Here is a 12,925-nt window from a genome sequence, read left to right as displayed (position 1 = left end):
GCCGTACGCGCTACCCTCTGTAGTGCCTGTGGTCGGAGGCCTAGCAGTTGCCATTCCAGGCAGTGATGCAACCGGTCAGGATGCTCTCGATTGTGCAGCTGTAGAACTTTTTGAGGATCTAGGGACCCATGCCAAATATTTTCAGTCTCTTGAGAGGGAATAAGCTTTGTCGTGCTCTTTTTACGACTGTCTTGGTGTGTTTGGACCATGATAGTTTGTTGGTGATGTGTACACCAAGGAACTTGAAGCTCTCAACATGCTCTACTACAGCCACCGTCGAAGAGAATGGGGGCATGCTCGGTCCTCCTTTTCCTGTAGACCACAATCATCTCCTTTGTCTTGATCACAATTCCAGTACCAGTCAACCAGGAACTGGAATCCCCTGCCCAGTGGTCAAACCTTCAGGTGGAGCCTCACCGTGTAAGCCGGTTGGCTGTTAATGAGATGGGGAAGAGGGGTGAACCTCGAAACAGGATACAAAGGGTTTCATTTAATTATAGACACATGAAAAGTTGGATGTAAACGGAGCGTACGGGGAAACAGATGACGAACAGCAGAGGGGCTAATAATCTTGGAGATGGGGAAAGATCCAATTAAAGGTGGGAAAGTTCGCGGGACAGCTCTCGAGTGGACTGCCGTACTCTCTGCCCGCGATGATACCGGGGAACCGCGGCAGCAGTGGACAAACATCTGAGCCAAGGGTAAACTGACCCCTTCCTCTTTCTCCGGGAAGAGCGGGGGCTGATAACCCAGGGAACACTGGAAAGGTGAGAGCCCTGTGGCAGAGCAAGGGAGGGTGTTGTGTGAAAATTCAACCCACACGAGTTGCTGCCTCTAACTGGTGGTGTTGGTTGAGACAAGGCAGCGAAGAGTCTTGATTGTCTCGCTCCTACTGGCCGCTGGACTGAGCGTGGAACCCGGTGGACAGGCTCGACATCGCCTCAATGAGTGTGCAAGAAACGCCTTCCAGAAACGGGACGATAACTGAGGACCCCGGTAGGAGACCATGTCCACCAGGAGTCCATGGTTCCGGAAGATGTGCTGCCCCATGAGCTGGGCCATCTCTAAGGCAGAGGGTAGCTTGGGGAGAGGAATGAAGTGGGCGCCTTTGGAAAACCGGTCCACTACTGTCAGGATAGCGGTGTCAGACGGGGGAGACTTGTGACGAAGTCCAGGGATATGTGAGACCAGGGACTGTGAGGGACAGGCAGTGGTTGAAGGAGACCAGTCAGAGCTTGCCGAGGAGTCTTATTCTGTGCACAGATCGTGCAGGCGGCGACAAATGCGGAGACGTCCAGGACCATAGTAGGGTCTGGTGGGACCAGGGTCTGGTGGGAGCCCGGGTGGCAGGTAAGCCCGGGTGGCAGGTAAGCCTGGAGAACTGAGTTATGGGAGCTGTGGTGAAGCATTGCTTGAGGTCCCGGAACACCCGGTCCGCAGCTGGGGACCACATGAATTGAACATTGGGAGAGGTGAGTGCAGACAGAGGGGAAGCTGTAACCCCGCGTAAAGTGGCGACAAACGTTGCCAAATCCCAGGAAACATTGCAGCTGCACTCTAGACGTAGGCTGGGGTCAATCCATCACCTCTCTCACCTTCCCGGGATCCACCTGTACATTCCCCGCAGTGATGATGCAACCAAGGAAGGGGATGGTGGAGCAATAGGATTTGCCTTTCTCCACTTTCACAAAAAGCTGGTTTTCTAGGAGGCGCTGGAGGATCTGTCGGACGTGGAGCACGTGTTCTTGGTCTGAGTGGGAGAAAATGAGGATGTCGTCGATGTAGACGAAAACGAACCGGTTCAACATGTCGCGGAGAACTTCATTGACCAGAGCTTGGAACACAGCTGGATCATTGGTAAGGCCAAATGGCATGACCAGATATTCATAGTGCCCACTGGTCGTGTTGAAGGCAATCTTTATTTATACATTTTTGTCATTTATTTTTTAGGGGTGGATTAGCTTTAATATTGCAGAAAGATTGTTGCTTCCATCAGTGTAATTGCCTGCATCATTTCCATAATTTCTTTGGGTAAGTATATCTATATACAGTGGGGAGAACAAGTATTTGAAACGCTGCTGATTTTGCAGGTTTTCTTAATTACAAAGAATGTAGAGGTCTGTACTTTTTATCATAGGTACACTTCAACCGTGAGAGACAGAATCTAAAACAAAAATCCAGAAAATCACATTGTATGATTTGTATGTAATTAATTTGCATTTTATTGCATGACATAAGTATTTGATATATCAGAAAAGCAGAACTTAATATTTGGTACAAAAACCTTTGTTTGCAATTACAGAGATCATATGTTTCCTGTTGTTCTTGACCAGGTTTGCACACACTGCAGCAGGGATTTTGTCCCACTCCTCCATACAGACCTTCTCCAGATTATTCAGGTTTTGTGGCTGTCGCTGGGCAATATGGACTTTCAGCTCCCTCCAAAGATTTTCTATTGGGTTCAGGTCTGGAGAGTGGCTAGGCCACTCCAGGACCTTGAGATGCTTCTTAAGGAGCCACTCCTTATTAGCCCTGGCTGTGTGTTTCGGGTCGTTGTCATGCTGGAAGACCCAGCCACGACCCATCTTCAATGCTCTTACTGAGGGAAAGAGGTTGTTGGCCAAGATCTCGCGATACATGGCCCCATCCATCCTCCCCTCAATACGGTGCAGTTGTCCTGTCCCCTTTGCAGAAAAGCATCCCCAAAGAATGATGTTTCCACCTCCATGCTTCACGGTTGGGATGGTGTTCTTGGGGTTTACTCATCCTTCTTCTTCCTCCAAACATGGCGAGTGGAGTTTAGACCAAAAACCTCTATTTTTGTCTCATCAGACCACATAACCTTCTCCCATTCCTCCTCTGGATCATCCAGATGGCCATTGGCAAACTTCAGACGGGCCTGGACATGCGCTGGCTTGAGCAGGGGACCTTGCGTGCGCTGCAGGATTTTAATCCATGGCGGCGTAGTGTGTTACTAATGGTTTTCTTTGAGACTGTGGTCCCAGCTCTCTTCAGGTCATTGACCAGGTCCTGCCGTGTAGTTCTGGGCTGATCCCTCACTTTCCTCATGATCATTGATGCCCCACGAGGTGAGATCTTGCATTGCCAACAAAGGCTATTTAACAAAGTATTTAACAAAGTATTGAGAAACTTTTGGTGTTGACTAAATACTTATTTTCCACCATAATTTACAAATAAACAAATTAAAAATAGTACAATGTGATTTTATGGATTTTTTTTCTCATTTTGTCTGTCATAGTTGAAGTGTACCTATGCTGAAAATTACAGGCCTCTCTCATCTTTTTCAGTCGGCGAACTTATACAATTGGTGGCTGACTAAATACTTTTTTGCCCCACTGTGTCAGGATTTGCCAGGGTTGTTCCGGTTTTGGTCACTAGATGCCCCCATTGTGCTTTTTGACCCTTTTGTTTTCCCTTGTTATTATTTGCACCTGTGCCTCGTTTCCCTTGATTGTATTTAAACCCTTAGTTTTCATCAGTTCTTTGCTCTGTGTTTGTATGTTAGCACCCAGCCATGCTGTGAACTTTTGTTTCTCTAATTGGATTTTCTTGAGGTACTCTGGTTTTGTTCTTGTTTATTTTTGTTTATTCTTTTTAGGTTTGTTTTTTTCCCTGCTGTTCTTACCACTTTGTGGATTTTCCTTGTGTCTTGGAGGATATACATTTTTTCTCTTGGAATTACTTTTGATGTTGTGGATTTATATTTTTGCCTGAAGATCTTTTCCTTTTTTCTTTATTAAATCACCATCTCTAGTACTGCTGTGTCTGCCTCGTCTTCTGGGTTCTGCCGACTATTAGTGGCTCAGAGTACTAAGTAACTGTTTCTCACACCGGAGACCCGAGTTCGTAACTGGGTCCTGACACACTGTACATATATATATACATAACCATTCATAAATGTATGCACATATTGTGGCAGACGTGAGGGAGTGGTGATTGAGGGGAGATATCGTGCAGTCCGCTGGCTCCACCCATGAGCCTAAAAATGGACTTCCTGCCCCAACAAGGCGAGGCTGTGAGTCGTTAAGCAGGGAGTGCTTGGGGATAAAGGAGGAAGCAGCCTGCACAAAGGGGCAGAGTAAGGAGAGAGCAAAGAGTGTTATGAAGAGTGGGAGATAGAGAATAATACCTGTGAGATTAGACGTTGTGACCTGGACTGTCGGCTTACCCCCCTTGTGTACCAAACCGGATTGGCTGAGGACCCAAGTGTTAGGATTACCCCTGGAGAACAGACAACGAGAACGGCTTGTAGACTGTGAATTAATTGGTGAATTCCCCCTTCTTCCACAGTGTACCAAAATTCCTAATAAACTCCCCATTTGCATTCTAGTTGTGCTATTGGTGCATGTTTTGTTATTGAACTTGGTGGCATGGAAACCCCACACCCTGTTACATATTGTGGAGAATGTGGTCAGCCCAAACCAAGCTCAATAACTAAACAGACACAAAGCACAATGGAAGCATTGGTGTAACAGCTGGAGGAGGTGAACAGCACAGCAGGCTATGCATCGGTAGCTGCTGGAGGAACAGCGTCGGCAGACCACTCTCCTGCAAGCTGAACTCAGCCAGCTGACAGCTGCCCAGGCCAGCATAGCGGTAGGCGCAGCAGTCTCTCGTTCCAAACCCAGTAGGTTTATACTGAAGCTGACAGAGGCTGACGACATCGAGGCTTACCTACAAGCCTTCGAGCGGTCGGCGGCTAGGGAGAAATGACCGCATGAGCAATGGGCCAAACTGCTCGCACACTTCCTGTCAGGTTTGCTGTGCCGCACCTATCAGGATCTGACGGTTGACCAGGCGATACATTAAAAGGATCTGAAAAAGGAAATCCTGATCCGGTACTGTTACATCTTGATTAGCAGGGCACAAGTTTCCATGATTGGGCGTATGATCTTACAGCATCCCCAGATCACAAATGCATGATCTAATTAGGCTGGCCAGCAGCCGGCTAGTTGCTGAATCCCTGACGCTCACGACCATCGAGAAAGTGGTTATTGGTAAATGTATACACCCTCTCCCGTTTGAGGCTAAAAAGTTAGTCAGCCAAGCTGACCCGCAGAGTGCAAATCAGCTGGTGGAACTGGTGGAAGGACAACAGGTGGCTTTGAAGGTATTGCACAGCGGACACCCACTGAAGGCGGACCTCTCCACTCGTCCGAAGGAGCGATAAGGGAGGACCACACCGGGAGCACAGCAAAAGGATAGGGGGACACCAACAGCCAGCTCCCCAAAATATGCCCCTTCCTGAACCATGACAGCAGGAAGCGCTACGAGTGTGGCGAGCCTGGAACTGTCCAAATCGCCATGTCCCGATGCCTTCAGCCTCAGCCAGTGAGGTAGCCCCTGGGTGTCCCTGCACCTTACTGATGGCATGCTGGGTTGAGGAGAGTGGTCCTTCCCCTGTCACTCCGGTAAGAGCCAATGGAAGGGACGCCACGGCAGTTTTAGACTCCGGGAGTATGGTGACCCTGATCCAACCTGAATTCGCCCAGTCCCCAAACATGACTGGCACCGTGGCCATCACGTGCATACACTGTGAGACCAAGGACCACCACACTCCTCCACCTACAGACCACAAAGGGACAACATATGGGACCAGTGGGAGTCGTCCCAAATCTGCCTGTGCCAGTCCTAATCGGAAGGGATTTTGCGATGTTCCTCCATCTGTGGACCAGTATGTCCAGAGGCGTGGGGAACCAGAAGGGAGGAGGATGCTGGAGAGGTGGGAGGGAAACCAGAAGGAGGGATGCCCGGATGTGTGGATTCCAGGAAGTGGACCCCCAGGCATCAACCAATCCCCTCTCGGAGGGGGACTCTGTTGAAGCCAGACTAGAGGTGGTTGGTCTGGTAGACATGTTCCCAATGAACCATGAGGTGGCACCATGGTCCACCTCTCTAGCGGGCCGGGTTCGGCAAGGCCCAACTGGAGAATTCAAACCTGGCCAGGGCTCTTCAGCAGGTGACCGTAGTGGACGGAAAGCCCGTGGAGGGGATAAATCAAATGACCTACCCCCATTTCTCTATAATGAAGCTGCTTTATCAGGTTGTGAAGAAGAATGACGAATGTCTGGAGTTGTTTTTGGTGCCCCGGCCCTTTGTACCATCTGTCCAGCAGTTGGCACACTCCCACCTTCTTGGGGCTCACCTACGGGTGGAGAAGACCTTAGACAGGATCAAGGCACGATTTTACTAGCCAGGGGTGAAGAATACTGCCACAGTTGCACTGAGTGTCACCAGGGGGCGCCAAACCCTAATTTTCGCAGGCCCTTAACTTCTTCGGGCTAGGGGGCAGTATTTGGAAGTTTGGATGAATGAGGTGCCCAAAATAAATGGCCTCTTACTCAGGCCCAGAAGCTAGGACATGCATATTGGTAGTATTGGATAGGAAACACTCTAACATTTCCAAAACTGTAAAATAATGTCTGTGAGTATAATAGAACTGAATATAAAAGGAATTCCTCCCCGATTGCAGTTCCCAGGGCTTCCACTAGATGTCAACAGTCTTTAGAAAGAGTTTCAGGCTTGTTTTTTGAAAAATTAGCTAGATTTTGTAGTTTTTTTAAAGTGGCTCCCATTTTGGCTGTAGTGTTTGTAGCGCGTTCCCAGCGAGTGAGGGTACTTTGTTATTTATCTCCGGTAATGGTCTCCGTTATTCTCTGTCTTTAAATTGTATTGCTTATTTACATAATAGGGTACCTGAGGATTGATTAGGAATGTTGTTTGATATGTTTGGAAGAAGTTTATTGGTAACTTATGGGATTCATTTGCATGCATTTTGAATGAGAGAAACCAGTGGATTACTGAGTCTAGCGCACCAATGAAACACAGAGACCGAGCCGGCGGAGGTGCCAATGGGGGAGCAGTTGAGCCAAGCCCAGAAGCAGGAGCTGAGGGAGTTGGTTGGCCGAAACCGGGATGTGTTCTCCAGTGAACCAGGACACACTGATCTGGCACAGCACCATCACCGAACCTGGGAAAAAAGGTGAAGTTGAGACCCTACTGCATACCGAAAGCAAGGAGAGAGGCTGTCAGGACCGAGGTAAAAACGATGTTGGAAGCTGATATAATCAAAGACTCTAATAGTGAGTGGCGCAGCCCCATGGTGTTGATGCCGAAACCAGATGGCACCATTCGATTCGGTAATGATTTTAGAAAGGTACATGAAATCTCAAAGTTTGACGCCTACCCCATGCCCCGAATTGATGAAATGTAGTTTACCAAAAAAAAGTTCTGACGGGGATATGGACATACTCGGTATACATATCCAGAAAGAAATGATCTCACTCCAATATATTTTAATAGAAAGTTAGCAAAAATTGATAAAATCTTGCACCATGGAAAGGAAAATACCTCGCTATTGGTAGAAAAATCACCCTGATTAATCTTGATACTCCCCATCCCGTATCCGGGATCGTGAATACAGCCTCAGAGGCTCATTAGCATAACTCAACGTTAACAATTTCTGAAAATCGCAAATGAAATGAAAATAATATGCCTGCTCTCAAGCTTAGCCTTTTCTTAACAACACTGTCATCTCAGATTTTCAAAATATGCTTTTGAACCATAGCAAATCAAGCATTTGTGTAAGAGTATTGCAAGCTAGCTTAGCATTTTGCGTAGCATTTAGCACGCAACATTTTCACAAAAACCAGATAACCAAATAAATAAAATCATTTACCTTTGAAGAGCTTTGGATGTTTTCAATGAGGAGACTCAGTTACATAAGCAAATGTTGTTTTTCCTGAAAGAATCTTTGTGTAGGAGAAATCGCTCCGTTTTGTACATCACATTTGGCTACCGAAACTAACCGAAAATTCAGTCACCAAAACGTCAAACTTTTTCCGAATTAACTCCATAATATCGACCGAAACATGGCAAACGTTGTTTAGAATCAATCCTCAAGGTGTTTTTTCACATATCTCTTCATTGATATGCAGTTCGTGGAAGCCTGCTTTCCCCTCAGAATCGCATGGAAAAATACCAGCAGCTGAAAATGACGCACCAATTTCGACGGAGGACACCGGGCGGACACCTGGAAAATGTAGTCTCTTATGGTCAATCTTCCAATGATATGCCTACAAATACGTCACAATGCTGCAGACACCTTGGGGAAACGACAGAAAGGGCAGGCTCATTCCTCTCGCATTCACAGCCATATAAGGAGACAATGGAAAACAGCCTTAAAAATCCTGCTCATTTCCTGGTTGCCGTTTCATCTTGGTTTTGCCTGTAGCTCCCGTTCTAGGGCACCCTCAGACAATATCTTTGCAGTTCTGGAAAATTCAGAGTGTTTTCCTTCCAAAGCTATCAATTATATGCATAGTCGAGCATCTTTTTGTGACAAAATATCTTGTTTAAAACGGGAATATTTTTCATCCAAAAATGAAATTGCGCCCCCAGAGTTTCAAGAGGTTAACTCTTTATATCACAGTTTAAAAGTGACATGTTTTATAGATCCAATACATAATATAGTACACTTATCAAAATCTGGTTTTAATCCAGAGAGGTTAGAACAAGTATCCTGAACCTCTATGAGGCTGTGGATGGATTATAATTGTGGTTTTAAAAGAGAACATGAATCATCAGCGTACAATGTCACCTTTGTTTAAGCCATGGATTTCTAATCCCTTAATATTATTGTTGGATCTAATTTTAACAGCTAACATTTTGATGACAATAATAAATAGATATGCTGATAGTAGACAACCTTGTTTTACTCCTGTTGACATTCTGAGATGTAGCCATTATTTACTATTTTACACCTGGAGTTACTGTACATAACTTTAACCCATTTTATAAGAGATTCTCAAAATGAATATTTTCCAGGCATTTTTGTATGAACTCCAGGCGTACTTTATCAAAAGCCTTTTCAAAGTCAGCTATGAAAACCAGGCTTGGTTTCCTCGATATTTCATACTATTCTATTATTTCCAGTACTTGACCGATTATCTACAACGTATCGTCTATGTAAAAAACCTGTCTGATTAGGATGAATAATATGACAAAACCTTTAAGTTCTATGCGCCAAGCATTTAGCTAGAATTCTTTGCATCACAACACTGAAGTGTAAGAGGCCTCCAATTTTTTAAATGGACTATCTTTATATAAACCTTTTGGATCCTGTTTCAGTAATAATGAAATCAGACCTTCTTGTTACGTGTCCGATAATCTACCGTTTATATAGGAGTCGTAAATAAAACATGCTAATAATGTTCCTCTGAGTATATAAAAAAAAGTTTGGTATACTTCCACTGGTATGCCGTCCAGCCCTGGAGTTTTCCCAGACTTAAAGGCTTTAATTGCATCAAGGAGTTCCTCCTCTGTAATGTGGCCTTCACATGAGTATTTCTGTACAGATGTTCAGTTTACATGATTAATAGGGAAAGAAATCATACAATTAGGTTAGTGGAGATGGAGGAGACTGAAACGAAAACAAAGTACTTTACTTCCTCTTTCAAAATATTGTTTCTCTTTCAAAAATAATTTGATGAGTCATGAGTGACTCCATTTGTTACAAGTTTCAATAAAACATTTTTGGTCGCATTTCTATGTGGAAGATTGAAAATTAATTTGGTGCATTTTTCTCCCATATTCCATATTAGACCAGTTTTTTCTTGACTAAGTTCCTCCATTTCATTTCTCTATGGTACAGTTTTTATTGCTATCTATCTGTACTGTTAGGCCTTCAATTTCCTTTATTAATATGCTCTTCTGACCTAAATTGCTTTTGTTTTATTGAGTACTGAATTGCAAAGCCTCTAAAGGCACATATAAAAGTGTCCCATACAAAAAGGGGATCTGCTGTACCCATGTAACATCAGGAAAAAGTCAATTTTGTATTCTTCTGTTCTAGCTATAAACAAGTTATCATCCAGTAGGCTTTGCTAAAAATGTTCAATATCCTCACCCACATGGAATTTCTGTAATTTTCATCATAGGTACACTTCAACTATGACAGACAAAATGAGAAAAAAAATCCAGAAAATCACATTGTAGGATTTTTTATGAATTTATTTGCAAGTTATGATGGAAAATAAGTACTTGGTCAATAACAAAAGTTTATCTCAATACTTTGTTATATAGCCTTTGTTGGGAATGACAGAGATCAAACATTTTCTGTAAGTCTTCACAAGGTTTTCACACACTGTTGCTGGTATTTTGGCCCATTCCTCCATGCAGATTGCCTCTAGAGCAGTGACGTTTTGGGGCTGTTGCCGGGCAATTTTTCAATTAAATATACCTTCCGGCAACCCGCCTCACCAAATGTGATACGGATCCGCTATTTTTTAGACCTTAAAGCCAGAACCTCCATCAGAAGCTAATTAGCTACTAGCTATTTAGTCATTGTTAGCCACTGCTAGCGGCCTTTGCCTTTTGCACAGACACCGGCCGCTTTTAGCCTGGATAATACTTGCCGGCCTGCCGGTATTGGACTGTTTTCTCCACTACAACACCGAATTCCTGCCGTAAACCCTGGACCATTACTCCTGATCATCACAGCTAGCTAGCTGCCACCAAGTGGCCCAGCCCCGATGCTAGCTTTGAGCCAGGCCCACCTCCTGGCCTGCTCAGTGATCACTCGGCTACACAGATAATGCCAAGCTCTGGACCTTTGCATCAGATCATCGCTGCTCGCTAGCTGCTACCGAGTGGCTATAGTGGCTAACGCCCTTGTCCCGAAACTAGTACCAGTTAGCCGCGAGCCAGGCACATCTCTCAGCTAGCAAACAAAATTACTCCAGCTACAATACCTCTTTTGCCAACTGGCCTGGACCCCTTTGTCGACACAGAGCCCCGCCGTTCCATCACGACACGTCTGCCGACTTAACTCCATCCGCTGTGCCCTCAACCCGGCGCAGATGCTTCTACTTGCCCAGCCTGTTAACTTTTTTGGATGCCGTGTCTCCCGTTTGCTAGCATAGTAACGACTACCCAGCGGCTCCCCTGTTTCATCTATTGCCGTCCACAGGACCCTATGATCACTTGACTACTTAGCTGATGTCTGCTGGACTGTTCGTTAATTCACGGTACTCCATTTTGTTTATCTGTTCGGCACCAGCCAAGAACTCAGGCCCTGTGTGTAGTTAAACTGACCCTCTCTGCCCATTCATCGCCATTTTACCTGTTGTTGTCTTAGCTAGCTCTCCCAATCAACACCTGTGATTGCTTTATGTCTCTCTCTAATGTCAATATGCCTTGTATACTGTTGTTTAGGATAGTTATCATTGTTTTAGTTCACTGCGGAGCCCCTAGTCCTACTCAACAAACCTCAGATACCTCCTTTGTCCCACCTCCAACACATGCGGTGACCTCACCCAGCATAACTAGTGCATCCAGAGATGCAACCTCTCTTATCGTCACTCATTGCTTAGGTTTACCTCCACCGTACCCCTGTCTGTATGCCCTGAATCTATCCTACCATATTCAGAATTCTGCTCCTTTTATTCTCTGTCCCCAACGCACTTGATGACCAGTTTTGATAGCAATTAGGCGTACTCTCGTCCTGCTCCTCCTCTGTTTCTTGGGTGATGTGGAGGTTAACCCAGGCCCTGCGTGTCCCTGGGCGCTCTCATTTGTTGACTTCTGTAACCGTAAATGCTTTGGTTTCATTTATGTTAACATAAGAAGCCTCCTCCATAAGGAGTTTTACTCACTGCTTTAGCACACTACGCCAACCCTAATGTCCTTGCCGTGTCTGAATCCTGGCTTAAGAAGGCCACCAAAAATTCTGAGATTTCCATCCCCAACTACAACATTTTCCATCAAGATAGAACTGCCAAAGGGAGAGGAGTTGCAATCTATTGCAGAGATAGCTTAGAAAGTTATGAAATACTTTCCAGATCTATGCCAAAACAGTTCGAACTTCTAATTACATTTTTTTTCCTCTCCAGAAATAAGTCTCTCACTGTTTCCGCCTGTTATAGACCCCCTAGCTCCCAGCTGTGCCCTGGACACCATATGTGAATTGATTGCCCCCATCTATCTTCAGAGTTCGTTCTGTTAGGTGACCTAAACTAGGATATGCTTAACACCCCGGCAGTCCTTCAATCAAAGCTATATGCCCTCAATCTCACACAAATTATGAAGGAACCCACCAGGTACAACCCTAAATCCGTAAACATGGGCACCCTCATAGATATTATCCTGACAAACCTGCCCGACAAATACACCTCTGCTGTTATCAATCAGGATCTCAGCGACTACTGCCTCATTGCCTGCCCTCCTTTATGGGTCCACGGTCAAACGAACACCCCTCATCACTGTCAAACACTTCCTTTTTATTTTTTTTATTTTTTTTATTTCACATTTATTTAACCGGGTAGGCTAGTTGAGAACAAGTTCTCATTTACAACTGCGACCTGGCCAAGATAAAGCAAAGCAGTGTGACACAAACAACAACACAAAGTTACACATGGAATAAACAAGTCACTGACACAGTAGAAAAAAAATAAAGTCTATAAACAGTGTGTGCAAAAGGCATGAGGAGGTAGGCAGTAAATAGGCCATAGGAGTGAATAATTACAATTTAGCAGATTAACACTGGAGTGATAAATGAGCAGATGGTGATGTGCAAGTAGAGATACTGGTGTGCAAAAGAGCAGAAAAGTAAATTAAAACAGTACGGGGATGAGGTAGGTAGATTGGGTGGGCTATTTACAGATGGGACTATGTACAGCTGAAACGATCGGTTAGCTGCTCAGATAGCTGATTTTTAAAGTTGGTGGGGGAAATAAAAGTCTCCAACTTCATTGATTTTTTTCCAGTCACTGGCAGCAGAGACTGTAAGGAAAGGCGGCCAAATGAGGTGTTGGCTTTGAGGATGATCAGTAAGATATACCTGCTGGAACGTGTGCTACGGGTGGGTGTTGTTATTGTGACCAGTGAACTGAGATGAGGTGGATCT

This window comes from Oncorhynchus masou, chromosome 2, assembly GCF_036934945.1.
Source record: "Oncorhynchus masou masou isolate Uvic2021 chromosome 2, UVic_Omas_1.1, whole genome shotgun sequence".
Lineage (NCBI taxonomy): Eukaryota > Metazoa > Chordata > Actinopteri > Salmoniformes > Salmonidae > Oncorhynchus > Oncorhynchus masou.
Note: the sequence above shows the minus strand (reverse complement) of the source record.